Source organism: Magnolia sinica, chromosome 12, assembly GCF_029962835.1.
Source record: "Magnolia sinica isolate HGM2019 chromosome 12, MsV1, whole genome shotgun sequence".
Lineage (NCBI taxonomy): Eukaryota > Viridiplantae > Streptophyta > Magnoliopsida > Magnoliales > Magnoliaceae > Magnolia > Magnolia sinica.
In genome coordinates this window covers 80,077,888-80,092,456 of record NC_080584.1, presented here as the reverse complement: position 1 = coordinate 80,092,456, position 14,569 = coordinate 80,077,888, and the positions used below count along the sequence as shown (strand labels likewise).

The following is a 14,569-nucleotide window of genomic DNA, read 5'->3' as shown; positions in this document are numbered from 1 at the left end:
CGAGATCTGATTTTCCAGGCAGTTGTGACCCACCATCTTTGATCATATGGTAGATCTGAACCGTCCATCATGTAGGCCAGCCAAAATACTTCCAAGAGACGTTGATTTTATAGAAATAATGCAAGGAACGCGAGAGTTATGAAGCCCCGAACTTGGCTGCGAAAAGGCTTTCGCTGCGCGTGCGATAGCTTCCCAAATCCGATTTCCACCAATTCAAAAGCTACAAAAAGAGTTCCAAATGTGGAGAAGAGGGTGTGCTTGAACAGGGGACGTCAGATAGAGAAAGAGAGGTGGAGAGAGAAGTGTTTGGAATTTTTATAGATTTTTTCTTTATTTTTCTTCTTTTTCCTATGAATTATGTTAAGACTTAGTCTAATTATGTCAGGCTAAACCTCTTAGCTAGGGCTAAGAGGTGAAGCTTGTGGCATGATGGGAGCTTCTACAGGTTTGATTTGAACTGAACTGATTGACTCTGGTTTTGATTTGAGAAATTCTTTTAGTCATTAATGGTTTGTTGTGATTTAAATTACAGTAGATCTGTGATGGCTTGAATAATTCCTTTCCTTTTATTTTGATGTTCGGAAACCCTGTTGTTCGCCATCGTCTCATAAACATAGTTGGATGATGGAATCCTTCCTAACACTCATACATCTTTTAGTTGGTTATGGATTGGTTTAAGTTCTATTGTTTACCTTGTCTCTTAGGTATGGATTTGTGATGGAATTATACCTAATTCTTATACCTTTCATCTCTTGAAAACTATATCGAGTAAGTTCAGTATAATATCCATGAAGCAGGTATAAGATCTCCCTGATCTCTACAAGTGGATCCTCTGAATCCCTAGTTCCCTTTCTCTGAATTCTTTAAGTTTAGATTAATATTTCACCATTATTCCTCAAATCACAATTGGTTTAGATTTCATCTTAGCCTAGTTCTAGATCTGGTTATTTTCAGATAACGTACAGGTTTCAGTCCCTGTGGATTCGACCTCGGTCTTACCGAGTTTATTACTACATCACAACCCTGCACTTGGGGTGTGAACACATCCATTAAGGAAAATGCAGGAGAAGACATTCACAATTTAACTGGTTTTAGGATTAGTTTAAGATTAGGACTTTTCTGATTTTTAGGATTTATTTTAGAATTTTCTAATTCCAGGTTTTTCTTTAATTTTTAGAAATTTTCTATTTAAATAACTTTCTATTTTTAGATAGTTTTCCTTTTTTTAGAAACTAACCTAACTTTCTTATTTTGTAGGATTCTGAGATAGGTTTCTAGATTGGTAATTTCTCTCTTCCTTACTATTTCTAGATTAGGATTCCTTTTTAGTAAGTTTCTAATTCTAACTCTTTTAGAATCTAATTTTGTTTCCTATTTTACTTTTAGAAATTTTCTATTTTAAGACTTTCTGTTTAAAAACTAACTTTCCTGTTTTGTAGGCTTATTAGAAATTTCTAATTCGGTACGCTCTTTCTAAAATTCTACTTTCTAATTTAGGAATTCTTCCTTGTTTCTTTTTATTTCTATATTTCTCTTCTTAGGAATTTTATAGGCTTGCTATTCTTAGAAACTAACTTGTTTTGTTCTATTTTGCAGGTTTCAATTTAGGGACTCCAATTTGGTAACTTCCTTCCAACCCTCTTTCTCTTTTTAGATTTTTATTTCCCTTATTAGGATTAGGTTTAGAATTTGATTAAGGGCTGCGAGTGTTTCATGCCCAAGTGGGCTCCTGACAACACTCGACGTCTCTTGACTGAAGGAGGATTAATTGAGGGGTTAACTGTCCATCGTAGGACTAGACACCGCTCGAAATCCCCTGAGTTAATTGAGGATATGGCTGGAAATCAACCTCTTCTACCCCAACCTAGGGTAGAAGATCTCCAGGATGAGAATGAGGTGCATCAAGCACCCCCGCCTCGTACCTTACGAGATTACTTACAACCGGCGGGGGTGAGTACGCCCTCATGCATGGTTTTTCCTGAGAATGCAGGACACATGGATATCAAGCCAGGGGTGAACCAACTCCTCCTTAAATTTCATGGGCTTGAGTCAGAGAATCCTTACTTACATTTAAAAGAATTTGATGAGATCATAGCTACCTTATACTTTCCTAACGTGTCTGATGACACGGTCAGGTTGAAACTCTTTCCCTTTTCTTTGAAAGAGAAAGCCAAGACGTGGTTACATTCACTACGTCCTCGATCAATTGGCAGATGGAATGACATGACAAGGGAGTTCATTAAGAAGTTTTTCCCATACCATAAGACGAACACCCTAAGAAAGTCGATCATGAACTTCGCCTAAAGGGAAGATGAAACATTCTTCCAATGTTGGGAGCGGTTCAAGGATCTTGTCAGTTCATGCCCACAACATAGTTTTGAAACATGGTGCATCACGAACTTTTTCTATGATGGACTGACATCTCTCATGCGCCAATTAGTCGAGACGATGTGTAATGTGGAGTTTATGAATAAAGGAGTCGATGAAGTGTGGGATTACTTTAATAAACTTGCTGAGAACACACAAACATGGGACATCTCCCCTAGACCTAGTACTACGTCTAGGCCGACTCATTCCAAGGAAAGGGGTGGAATGTATCTCCTAAGAGAAGACGATGATATTAATGCTAAGGTAGCTAATCTCACTAGGAAACTTGAGGCCATGGAATTTAAAAAGGATAAGGCTAAGGAAATTGTTTGTAGCATCTGTGGTTGCAACATTCATACTACTGAAAACTGTCCAACTATCTCTGCCTTTCAAGAGGTATTAAATGAGCAATCCAATGCTGTAAGCAATTACCAAAGACCTTTCAGTGGGCCCACCTTTAACACATACAATCCTGGCTGGAGAAATCATCCCAACTTCAGTTGGAGGAATGGACAAACCGCTACACCTCAAGGTTACCTAAATCAAAATCCAACTCAAGAGAAACCTCAAGAGGATTCGGTTCTGAAACATTTTCAAAAGCAAGAGCTTTTCAATCAGGGTATGCTATAGGCCTTCCAAGACCTAACAAAAGCAATACAAGGACTTAAGGCTGAAAATACGATTGGGAACAAGGGGAACTTCCCAGCTCAACCTCTTCCCAATCCTAAACCGCAATATGAAGTTAACGACCCAAGCTCTTCAAATCAGATGGAGCAAGCTAAATCCATCACCACTCTTAGGAGTGGAAAGATCATTGATAAAACCATTCCGGTTAGGGCTGAAAAGCCTAAGGACCCGGAAGTGGATAAAGAAGATGGATCTAGCCATGCCCCACCAGAGTTAGAACCGAAACCTCAAGGAAAGCCGGTTGCTCCATTTCCTCAACGGTTGGTTGCACCAAAAGCGCTCTCTAACTCTCAGGATATTCTAGAGGTGTTGAAACAAGTGAAGGTCAACATTCCACTACTTGATGCCGTGAAACAAATACCTTCATATGCCAAATTCCTGAAAGACTTATGTACGACCAAAAGACGACAAAATATTCAAAAGAAAATCTTCCTGACTGAGAAAGTGAGTGCCATCCTAAAGCAAGATGTGCCGCAAAAATTCAAAGACCCCGGTAGCCCAACCATATCCTGTGTAATTGGGGACTATCGAATTGATTACGCACTTCTTGACTTAGGAGCGAGCGTTAATCTTATCCCCTACTCGGTATATAAACAGTTAGGCTTAGGTGAATTAAAACCCACCTTAACCACACTACAACTTGCTGATCGCTCTGTTCGTATACTAAGAGGGATAATTGAGGATGTGTTGGTACAGGTTGATCGATTTTACTACCCAGTTGATTTCATCATCCTGGATACCGAACCCATCGGTAACACAAGCACTCAAATTCCCGTCATTCTTGGTCACCCATTCCTTGCCACTTCAAACGCAATTATCAATTGCAGGAATGGTGTCATGAGTATGTCTTTCGGGAATATGACATTAGAAATGAATATCTTTTTCAACACGGCCAGACGGATAGAGGAAGATGACGATATCTACGATATTAACATGATCGATACTTTCGTGGATGACAGGACACCCCTTACCTTATCCTCTGATCCTCTAGAGACGTGCCTGGCCCACTCCCATGAGTTTGATGATGACATAATTAGGGAGACGTGTGCTATGCTTGATGCGGTACTGGTACTTGAAGTTAACCGGTGGAGGCCACAATTTGAAGAGTTACCCCAAACTGATGAAGTGCCTCTACCGTCTAACCTCAAGCCACCGAAGCTTGACCTAAAACCTTTACCCTCTGATTTAAAATATGCATACTTCGGTTAAGATGAGACATACCTGGTGGTGATTTCTTCCCACCTTAAGAAAGAACAAGAGAGTATGCTCATATCTACTATCCTGGAGCATAAGGGAGCCCTTGGATGGACAATCGCGGACCTCAAGGGAATCGACCCCTCGATTTGTACTCACCGCATATATCTTGAGAATAATGCGAAGACCGCTCGGCAACCACAACGTAGACTAAATCCAAACATGAAGGAAGTGGTTAAGGCCGAGGTTCTTAAACTATTGGATGTGGGTATCATATACCCTATATCTGATAGTCAATGGGTGAGTCCAACTCAGGTGGTTCCTAAGAAGTCCGGGATCACCTAGCCAATGCCAATAATGAACTCGTGCCGACTAGAGTCACTACTAGTTGGAGGATGTGCATTGACTACAGAAAATTAAATACCTTCACGAGGAAAGACCACTTTCCTTTGCCCTTCATTGATTAGATCTTGGAAAGGTTAGCTGGTCATTCCTATTACAGTTTCCTTGACGGGTATTCGGGCCACAACCAGATAGAGATCGCCCCTGAAGATAAAGAAAAGACTACGTTTACATGTCCCTACGGCACCTTTGTTTACCAAAGGATGCCATTTGGACTATGCAATGCTCCTGCCACCTTCCAACGATGTATGATGAGCATATTTTCTGACATGGTGGGGCAATATTTAGAGGTCTTCATGGACGATTTCTCTATCTTCGGTCCATCTTTCAGCGAGTGCTTGGAAAGTCTTAAATGTGTGCTGAAAAGATGTCAAGAAAAGAACTTGGTACTTAATTGGGAGAAGTATCATTTCATGGTTCAGAAGGGAATTATCCTTAGACACATTATTTCATCCAAAGGAATCGAGGTGGATAAGGCAAAGATCGATCTTATCTCTAACCTACTTCCACCCAAAAACATAAGGGACGTGCGATCCTTCCTAGGACACGCCGGGTTTTACAGAAGATTCATAAAGGACTTTAGTCTCATCTCTCGTCATCTATGTAATCTACTTCAAAAGGATGCACCATACGAGTGGACTAAACCATGTCAGGAAGCTTTCACTAAGCTTAAGGGCATATTGACTAGTGCACCCATCATACAGCCACCTGACTGGAGCATTCCTTTGGAACTTATGTGTGACGCGTCTGATTATGCTCTTGGGGCAGTTCTAAGCCAGAGAAAAGATAAGAAACCCTACGTTATTCATTACACAAGTAAGACTCTAAATCCTGCCCAAGTGAACTACTCGACTACGGAAAAGGAACTCTTAGCCGTAGTGTTCGCCTTGGACAAATTGAGGTCCTACTTGATTGGATCCAAGATCATTATTTACACTGATCACGCAGCGCTTAAGTATCTTCTGTCTAAGAATGATGCTAAGCCCCGCCTGATACGATGGATCCTCCTACTCCAGGAATTTGACCTAGAGACAAAAGATAAAAAGGGAGTAGAGAACGTATTGGCTGACCATCTTTCTCGCCTTAATCCCTCTGATTCCCTTGAAACAACACATATCAATGACATGTTCCCCGATGAACAATTGTTCAGAGTCTCCCATTCACCTTGGTTAGTGGATATTGCTAATTATCTTGCCACAGGTTCCATACCGACACATTGGACTGCGCAAGATAAGAAGAAATTTTTCACCAAGGTAGTAACTTTTTCTGGGATGATCCGTATTTGTTTAAATATTGCCCAGACCAAATCCTGAGGAGATGTGTGCCAGACGATGAGCATCAAAGTATCATCTCCTTTTGTCACTCACAGGCCTGTGGTGGTCACTTTTCAGCTAAAAAGACCATTGCCAAGATTTTACAGTGTGGGTTTTACTGGCCCACTATGTTCAGGGACACTCACGAGTTTTGCAAAGCTTGTGAGCGTTGTCAAAAATTGTTGTCCCGTCGAAATATGATGCCTTTAAATCCCATTCTTATCATCAAGGCATTTGATTGCTGGGGCATCGATTTCATGGGACCATTTCCCCAATCTTTTGAAAATCTATATATTTTACTCACTGCAGACTATGTCACTAAGTGGGTTGAAGCGATTCCGTGTCGGAATAATGACCATCGCACGGTCATTAAATTCTTAAAAGAGAACATCCTTTCCCGATTCGGAACGCCTCGAGCTATCATTAGTGATGGGGGCTCACACTTTTGTAATAGACCATTTGAGAGTTTAATGAAGAAATATGGTATCTCTCATAAGGTGAACATCCCATACCACCCACAGACAAGCCGGCAAGTTGAGATTTCCAATAGGGAGATCAAACACATTTTGAAAAAAATGGTTAACCCTGACCGTAAGGATTGGTCAATTCGATTGACCGATGCCTTATGGGCATACCGTACTGCTTTTAAAATCCCTATTGGAATGTCTCCCTTTAGACTTGTCTATGGGAAAGCTTGCCACTTGCCTGTGGAGTTGGAACATAGAGCCTACTGGGCGATCAAAAGTTTGAATTTTAATTTGGACAACGCTGGCTCGCTACGCAAACTTCAGTTAAATGAACTCGAAGAAATCCGGAACGACGCTTATAAGAACTCGAGAATTTACAAGGACAGGATGAAGGCGTTTCATGACCAACTTATTTTACGAAAATTATTCACGCCAGGCCAGAAAGTCCTCTTGTATAACTCTCAATTACATCTCTTTCCGAATAAGCTTCGATCTCGTTGGACCGGCCCTTTAACTGTTATCACTGCTTACTCTCATGGGGCCGTCGAGATAAGAGACCCCGACAATGGTAAGGAGTTTAAAGTAAATGGACATTGCTTAAAGCCATTTGTCGAGAAATTTGATTCAGAGGACATGTCCATGCCTTTGACTAATCCTGTTTACCAGGAATGATCTCCTAGTTTGATGGAGGTATAGGTAGGTTTCCTGTTTTCATAGGAATAGGATAGTTTTCTTTATTCTGTTTTAGGATAGACGGTAAACTTAGCGCTCCTGGGAGCCAACCCAGCTTTTCTTTCTGTTTCATTTTCCTAGTTAGTTAGTTCAATGTTTGTGGGTAACATTGCTGCAAACCCTCACGAGACTACAACTCGTCCACTAGGAGCAACCTAGGGGTTTAAAGGCTTGTTGCATACACTAAATGCAATCGAGAGTACCTGTGAAAGTGGTGTAGGTAGGATTTCATTTTTGTTATTTTTATTTTACTTTTGTTGGTTTCTCTCTTGTGCTGACCCGATCTTACGTAGATATCTTTGGAAAGCCTTTTTGATTCTTTCATCCAGGTACTATCTTTCCATCACTCCTCTTATATTTTTGTTGTCCCATGTGCATTGCATGCTTATTTCTTTTACATTGAGGACAATGTAGATTTTAGGTTGGGGGTGGGAGATTAGGTTTCCTAATCAGCTTTTTCTTGGTCTTGAGCAAAAATTGTGAAATTTTTTTTAATTTTTCTGGACTTTCTTGTGAATTCGAAGGGATTTTGACGGCCATCTAGGGCACTTGGAATTTCAAGATACGTGATGTTGGTAATTTAAGACTCTTGGATTCAGTATCTGTTGGATTTCATAGTTAAGTTTGAATTGTTAATCCAAAATTAGAAGTTGTAAACATTGATTGAGTTATGATCTCACATGTCACATCTCGCCTTCACATTAAGGTTCCATTCGTTATTGAAGGATTAATTTGGCGATCACTAAGCTTAAAAGAAACCAATCTGAGAAATTGAAAGGATTGGGTGAATGGTCTACACCATAGGTTTGCTCCCTATAGGTGTAGATTTAATTTCCTATGAATGATATGTGAAAAAAATTTGGGTGTACAGTCTTCATCATAGGTTTGCTCCCTGTATGTGAGGATTTGATTCCCCTTCTTGGCGTTACTTTTAATGGAAAAATCAAAAGCTGAAGGAATGAAAAGATGATCTGTGAGGCAAGTTTTGGTTATCATGAATCTTCTTATTGGTTACCAATGATATCCTGAAATAGAGAAGTGAATTTTAATGATGATAAGCTGAGATTACACTGTACACCCATGGAACTCAATGTTTAGAATTTTTCTAATTATGGATTAATACTTTGATTTTAACTATGAAATTTACCATGCGCGTGAGGCCAGGAGAGAGTAATGCCCAGCACTCATGAATCTTAAAATTCTAGTATTTGATTTGTTTCACTCGAGTTCATATAAATTGTCCTGTAATTCTCAATTTATTTTTCGCATACTTTGCTTGGGACTAGCAAAATGTTGGTTGAGGGTTGTGTTGAGGGTCAAATATTACATATCAGACCCTAGTTATTGCCTGATTTTACGTACATGATAATGCTTAATGTCATATTTTAATTGTGTTTTTATTGCAGGATGCAATCAAGAGCGTGGACTGAAAAATAGCACTAAAAGCGTAGATTTGACACTCCAAAGTTACCAGAGCAAGGGACGCACTCCAGAGAACCAAGACTAAAGAATTTATATGCTAGGGATCCGAGGAAATCAAGTCATTCACGTTAAAGAGGCCTGAAATTGGTGAAGAATGCAAGATCACATAGTTTCCGCTATCTGATTGGCTCAAAACTTCATAGATGGCCTGAGGGCCATAAATTAACCGTACATATAAAATTTCAGCCCTCGGATCACTATGAAAGTACCCCAACTGACAGATCAGCCCATAAACCATTGATTCTGGCCCGCCTGATATCTGGATATACTCCAATTTTGGTCTTAACCCATTAAATTAGATGGGAAACCAGATGGACGATGTGGATTTACCAAAAGAAGCAAGGTGGGTCCCATTTTACGCGCGTGCGTGTGCACAGCACACGTACGCTCACGGTGCATCGAACCAAACCCGCGTCTTCTTCCCGAAACGGCAATTGCCGTTTTGGCGCAGCGTAACGGACGGACGGCGACCGTTTTACGGACGCTAGTGGGCCCCATAGATCGTACATACTGATAATCTAAGCCGTCCATCTTGTAGAGGGCCATGAATTCTTCAAACCTATGCTGAACTTTTGGACCCATGCAAGCACACGTGCGCGATACAGAGGCTATTAGTGGACTGCCCTGCAATGTTCAATTTGATTTTTAAATGATTTCTTCTCTGATTCTGAGTCAATGGACATTAAAAACCATCCGTTTCTGATCGAAATTTCGAGGGCAATCTAATGGACGGGGTGGATTTCCTCGAAAACACCTCTGTGGAGCCCACCGATCATGTCAGTGCCGGACGTGCGAAAGGCTACGCACGTCCGCGAGATCTAATTTTTCAGGCAGTTGTGGCCCACCATCTTTGATCAAATGGCAGATTTGAACCGTCCATCGTGTAGGCCAGCCAAAATACTTCCAAGAGACGTTGATTTTATAGAAATAATGCAAGGAATGCGAGAGTTATGAAGCCCCGAACTTGGCTGCGAAAAGGCTTTCGCTGCGCGTGCGATAGCTTCCCAAATCCGATTTCCACCACTCCAAAAGCTACAAAAAGAGTTCCAAACATGGAGAAGAGGGTGTGCTTGAACAGGGGACGTCAGATAGAGAAAGAGAGGTGGAGAGAGAAGTGTTTGGAATTTTTATAGATTTTTTCTTTATTTTTCTTCTTTTTCCTATGAATTATGTTGAGACTTAGTCTAATTATGTTAGGCTAAACCTCTTAGCTAGGGCTAAGAGGTGAAGCTTGTGGCATGATGGAAGCTTCTACAGGTTTGATTTGAACTGAACTGATTGACTCTGGTTTTGATTTGAGAAATTCTTTTAGTCATTAATGGTTTGTTGTAATTTAAATTACAATAGATCTGTGACGGCTTGAATAATTCCTTTACTTTTATTTTGATGTTCGGAAACCCTGTTGTTCGCCATCGTCTCATAGACATGGTTGGATGATGGAATCCTTCCTAACACTCATACATCTTTTAGTTAGTTATGGATTAGTCTAAGTTTTGTTGTTTACCTTGTCTCTTAAATATGGATTTGTGATGGAATTATACCTAATTCTTATACCTTTCATCTCTTGAAAACTATATCGAGTAAGTTCAGTATAATATCCATGAAGCAGGTATAAGATCTCCCTGATCTTTACAAGTGGATCCTCTGAATCCCTAGTTCCCTTTCTCTGAATTCTTCAAGTTTAGATTAATATTTCACCATTATTCCTCAAATCACAATTGGTTTAGATTTCATCTTAGCCTAGTTCTAGATCTAGTTATTTTCAGATAACGTACAGGTTTTAGTCCCTGTGGATTCGACCTCGGTCTTACCGAGTTTATTACTACATCACAACCCTGCACTCGGGGTGTGAACAACAACTGGCTCCAAATGCACCGACAATCTCTCGATCTCACCATGTATATCTGACTGCCCTACTGCAACATCCTTGTTGGTCTTCAGCATTGACGACTCATTGAAAATGACATCTTTGCTAATAACCATATTCTGTGAAACCGGATCCCAAAGCTTGTCACCCTTGACACCTATTTTATACCCAATAAAGATGAACTTCCTAGACTTTGGATCCAACTTTGACCTTTGTCTACTTTACGCGTGACATATGCTGGACACCTAAAGATTCTTAATCTTGAGTAATCAACGTCCTTACCTATCCAGACTTTCTCTGCAATCTTGGAGTCCAGCACTATAGATGGTGAACAATTTACTATGTAGCATGCCATATTCACCACTTCAGCCCAGAAGCTTTTAAGCAACCCTGCATGCAATTGCATACTTCTTGCTCTCTCCAATAGAGTTTTGTTCATCCTCTCTAGCACCTCATTCTATTGTGGGGTTCTTGGAGTTGAGAAGTACTTTTTGATGCCTTGATCTTTACAAATTTCCATGAATTCTACTTCTCTGTACTCCATACCATTGTCTAAGTTGAGACACTTAACTTGTCTCCCGATTTGCTTCTCCACTTTTGCCTTCCATTGCTTGAACATAACGAACACCTCAAACTTGTGCTTCATGAAGTAGACTCAAACCTTCCTCGAGTAGTCATCTATGAAGGTCATAAAGTATTATGTCCTCCCTTAGAAGGGACTGTCACTAGCCCCCAGACATCAGAATATATATAATCGAGCACCCTGCTAGTATGTGTAGTAATCTTGAACCCTACCCTACACTACTTGTTTAGGATGTAATGTTAACAAAATAACTCTCATTAACAATTTTCGTTTGTGGAGTTCCATCATGTCCCTCTTCTCATATGCCGTAATTACATATGTCATGGATTTGTATCATATATGCCAGATTATGCATGTAAGGTGGTAACAACCTCACCCATAACTTTGCTCCTGACCAACTTTTACAGATTTCCAACCTTATGTACATTCATCAACACCATTGCACATCTGGTGACCTTTAATACATAATCAGATGTGGTGAATGTATAACCATTTGTATCTAAAACCCCTAATGATATTAAGTTTTTCTTTAAATCTAGGATATGCCTGACATCACCTAAAGTCTAAATGACTCCATCAAACATCCTTACGTTAATGGTTCCTATTCTGATGGCCTTGTATGTTGCATCATTCCACAGCAGAACACTTTCATCATCATAGGACTTGTATGAATCGAACCAAGTCCTATCAGGGCACATGTGATATAAACATCTTAAGTCTAGAATCCAAGTGTCTAAGAGATCTAGTACCTAAAAAGATGGAAAAGATGTCTCCTTCTGAATTCTCTTCTGTTATACTCGTTGATTTACCTGTGTTCCATTTTCATTTGCTTTAAATTTACATGCCATCCTTCTTTTTCTGGCAGTCTCTCTTGAAGTACCATTTTCTGCCATAATAGAAGCATCCATCATTTGCCTTCTGTTTCAATCTAGAATTTTTCTTCTTGTCAAACCAAGATCGCTCAATGGATCACACCCATCCCTAACCCGTTTCGCAACTAGCCCTTCCTCCTGAGATTCCTCATCACTCGACTTCTTTCTCATCTCATTGGAAACAAGTGTCACAGTGATTTCTTCCAGCTTCACTGTATTCTTCTCATACAGCAGAGTAGTGACGAGATGGTCGTATGATGAGGGAAGCAATGCTAGAAGTAACACTACTTTGTCTTCTACCTTTACTGTCTCTCTGAGCCTTACCAACTCACTACATAGCTTTGTAAACAAGTTCATGTGCTTTAAGATATCCAATCCTTCAATTTCAGTCCAAAAAGTTATTTCTTTGCAAACAACTTATTTATGAAGGACTTCAACATATACAGGTCTTCTAGCTTTTTTCACATCTCCAGGGGAGATTCCTCATCCAAGACGTTGTATATAACCTCATCCAATAGGCATAAATGGTTGTGCTCATAGCTTTCTCCCTGAGATAACTTTAGTTGTTCACACCCCAAGTATAGGGTTGTGATGTAGTACTAATCTCGGTAAGATTGAGGTCGAATCCACAGGTACTGAACCTTGTACGTAATCGGAAAGTAACCAGAACTAAAACTAGAATAAGATGAAATCTAAATCAGGTGAATATGAGTGAATAATGGTGAAATAGTAATCTAAAACTTGTAGAATTCAAAGGTGAGAAACTAGGGATTCAGAGGATCCACTTGTAGAGATCAAGGAGATCTACGCTTGATTTATGAACTCAACTGGACTTCGATTGCCATCTTCATCCAGTTGAAAGATATATCACTAAAGATCAAATCTGAACTTCTTTTAATCTAGTTTTCAAGAAATAAGATTGATGTAAATTAGAATGGATTCCATCACAAAACCATGCCCATGAGACAAAGTAAACAATAGAATTAAACTAATCTACAACCAATCAGAGACATGTATGAATGTCAGGAAGAATTCCATCATCCAACCATGTCCAAGGGGCGATGGTAAACAACAGGGCTTCCTAACTGCATAATCACAACAATGAAAAGGAAATACTCAAAGCCATCACAGATCTATTGTAATTTCAATCACAACAAACCATTAAAAACTAGAGGCATTCCTTAAATTCAAACCAAGGTCAAGATCAGTTGAACATGAATCAAACCAGCAGAGATCCTCCCATCACGCACAAGCTTCACCTCTTAGCCCTAGCTAAGAGGGTTAGTCGACCATGATTGAGCTTGAATTCTCCAAGGTTAAGAAAAAAATAAAAAGAAGAAAAAAAATCTAAACTTCCTATCTCTCTCTTGTGCTCATGTCCCCCACCATGTCCCTTCTCTCTCTTTCTTCTCTCTTTATAGATGGAAAGGATAGTAGGAAGGTCGGTTGCAAGGAACCGACCTTGCCTACGCAGCAACACCGGTCGGCTGGAGGCATGTATAAACCTTACGCAGCCCGATTTGGAATTAAACTTGCGCACAGATGGAAGACTCGTCTTGGTCATCGGACGCGTTGATGCGGTCCGACTTCTTGGGTATGGTCAGCCCCACCTTGGGCTTCATTTTAACGGTCCAGATCGAAGATCCGACCGCGATCGTGTGCATACAATGGCTCACCATGGCCGGACTTCTCAGACAATCGCAAGCAGAGCCTGCGTAATCTTTTACACTGTGAAGCTCGGTGGGCCCATGATTGGTGTCTTTATGAAAATCCACTCCGTCCATTAGTTTTCCTTCGAAAAATTATTCAGGAAGGTAAGTTTTGGATTGGTTTCGGTGTGGCCTACTGAATCTGATACTCCACCGTCCGTCTTGCGTTTGAATCCCCATATACATGCAATGTCCGATAAATCAGGCCTCCAATCAAGGTACAGTTATTTTGGCATCCTGAGTGTAATGAACGGTTTGGATCATCAACCTGGATGATGATTGTGGCCCACCTGCACCCGACCGCAAGTCCCTACTCGCTATTACGCGGGCAGGGATTTCGGATTTCAAATAGTCGGGTCAGCGCACGCTGACTGACTTAATGTGTTTGGTGCACCGCGCGGGGTGAGGTCCAAAGTGATTTTGGTCCGTCCCTTGCCTTGGTGATTTGTGAGCATTAAATCCATGCTTTTAGTATCCTTTTCCAAGCCAAGCTCCTAAACTAACCTTGCATCACAAACACGATTAAAGCAGGGCGTTAAACGGTATCATGCTTATAAAATCAGGTAATAACTGAGGTTTAATATGAAATATTTGACCCTCAACACCAGTTATCATCTGACATCTTCTCCAGTTTTGTTTCCAACAACGCCTTGCTCAACCCTTGTGAAATTGGAATATCCTTGACCTTCCACTAGCACAAACTAATTAAATTGTTCTTCTCATCAAATTTTTGTATATCAAATTTTAATAATGACATCTTCACTGAATCTCAAACATCCAACCCGATGCTTTGATACTACTTTGTTGTGAGTGAACCGGCTCTAATCCCGAGCCAACAACAAACCTGGATCAAACCCTAGGTGTTAGAAATTCATATCTAACACCACCGTTATT

At 40.4% G+C, this 14,569-nt stretch overlaps 1 non-coding gene and 1 pseudogene across 1 annotated transcript; both read right to left on the bottom strand.

Moving 5' to 3' along the window:
* Positions 1-14,569, bottom strand: part of LOC131221855 (equilibrative nucleotide transporter 3-like) — a 37,236-nt pseudogene that overhangs the window by 7,126 nt on the left and 15,541 nt on the right.
* LOC131222173 (small nucleolar RNA R71) lies at positions 2,272-2,378 on the bottom strand. Its single transcript, XR_009159881.1, has one exon. It is a non-coding gene; the product is annotated as a small nucleolar RNA R71 (small nucleolar RNA).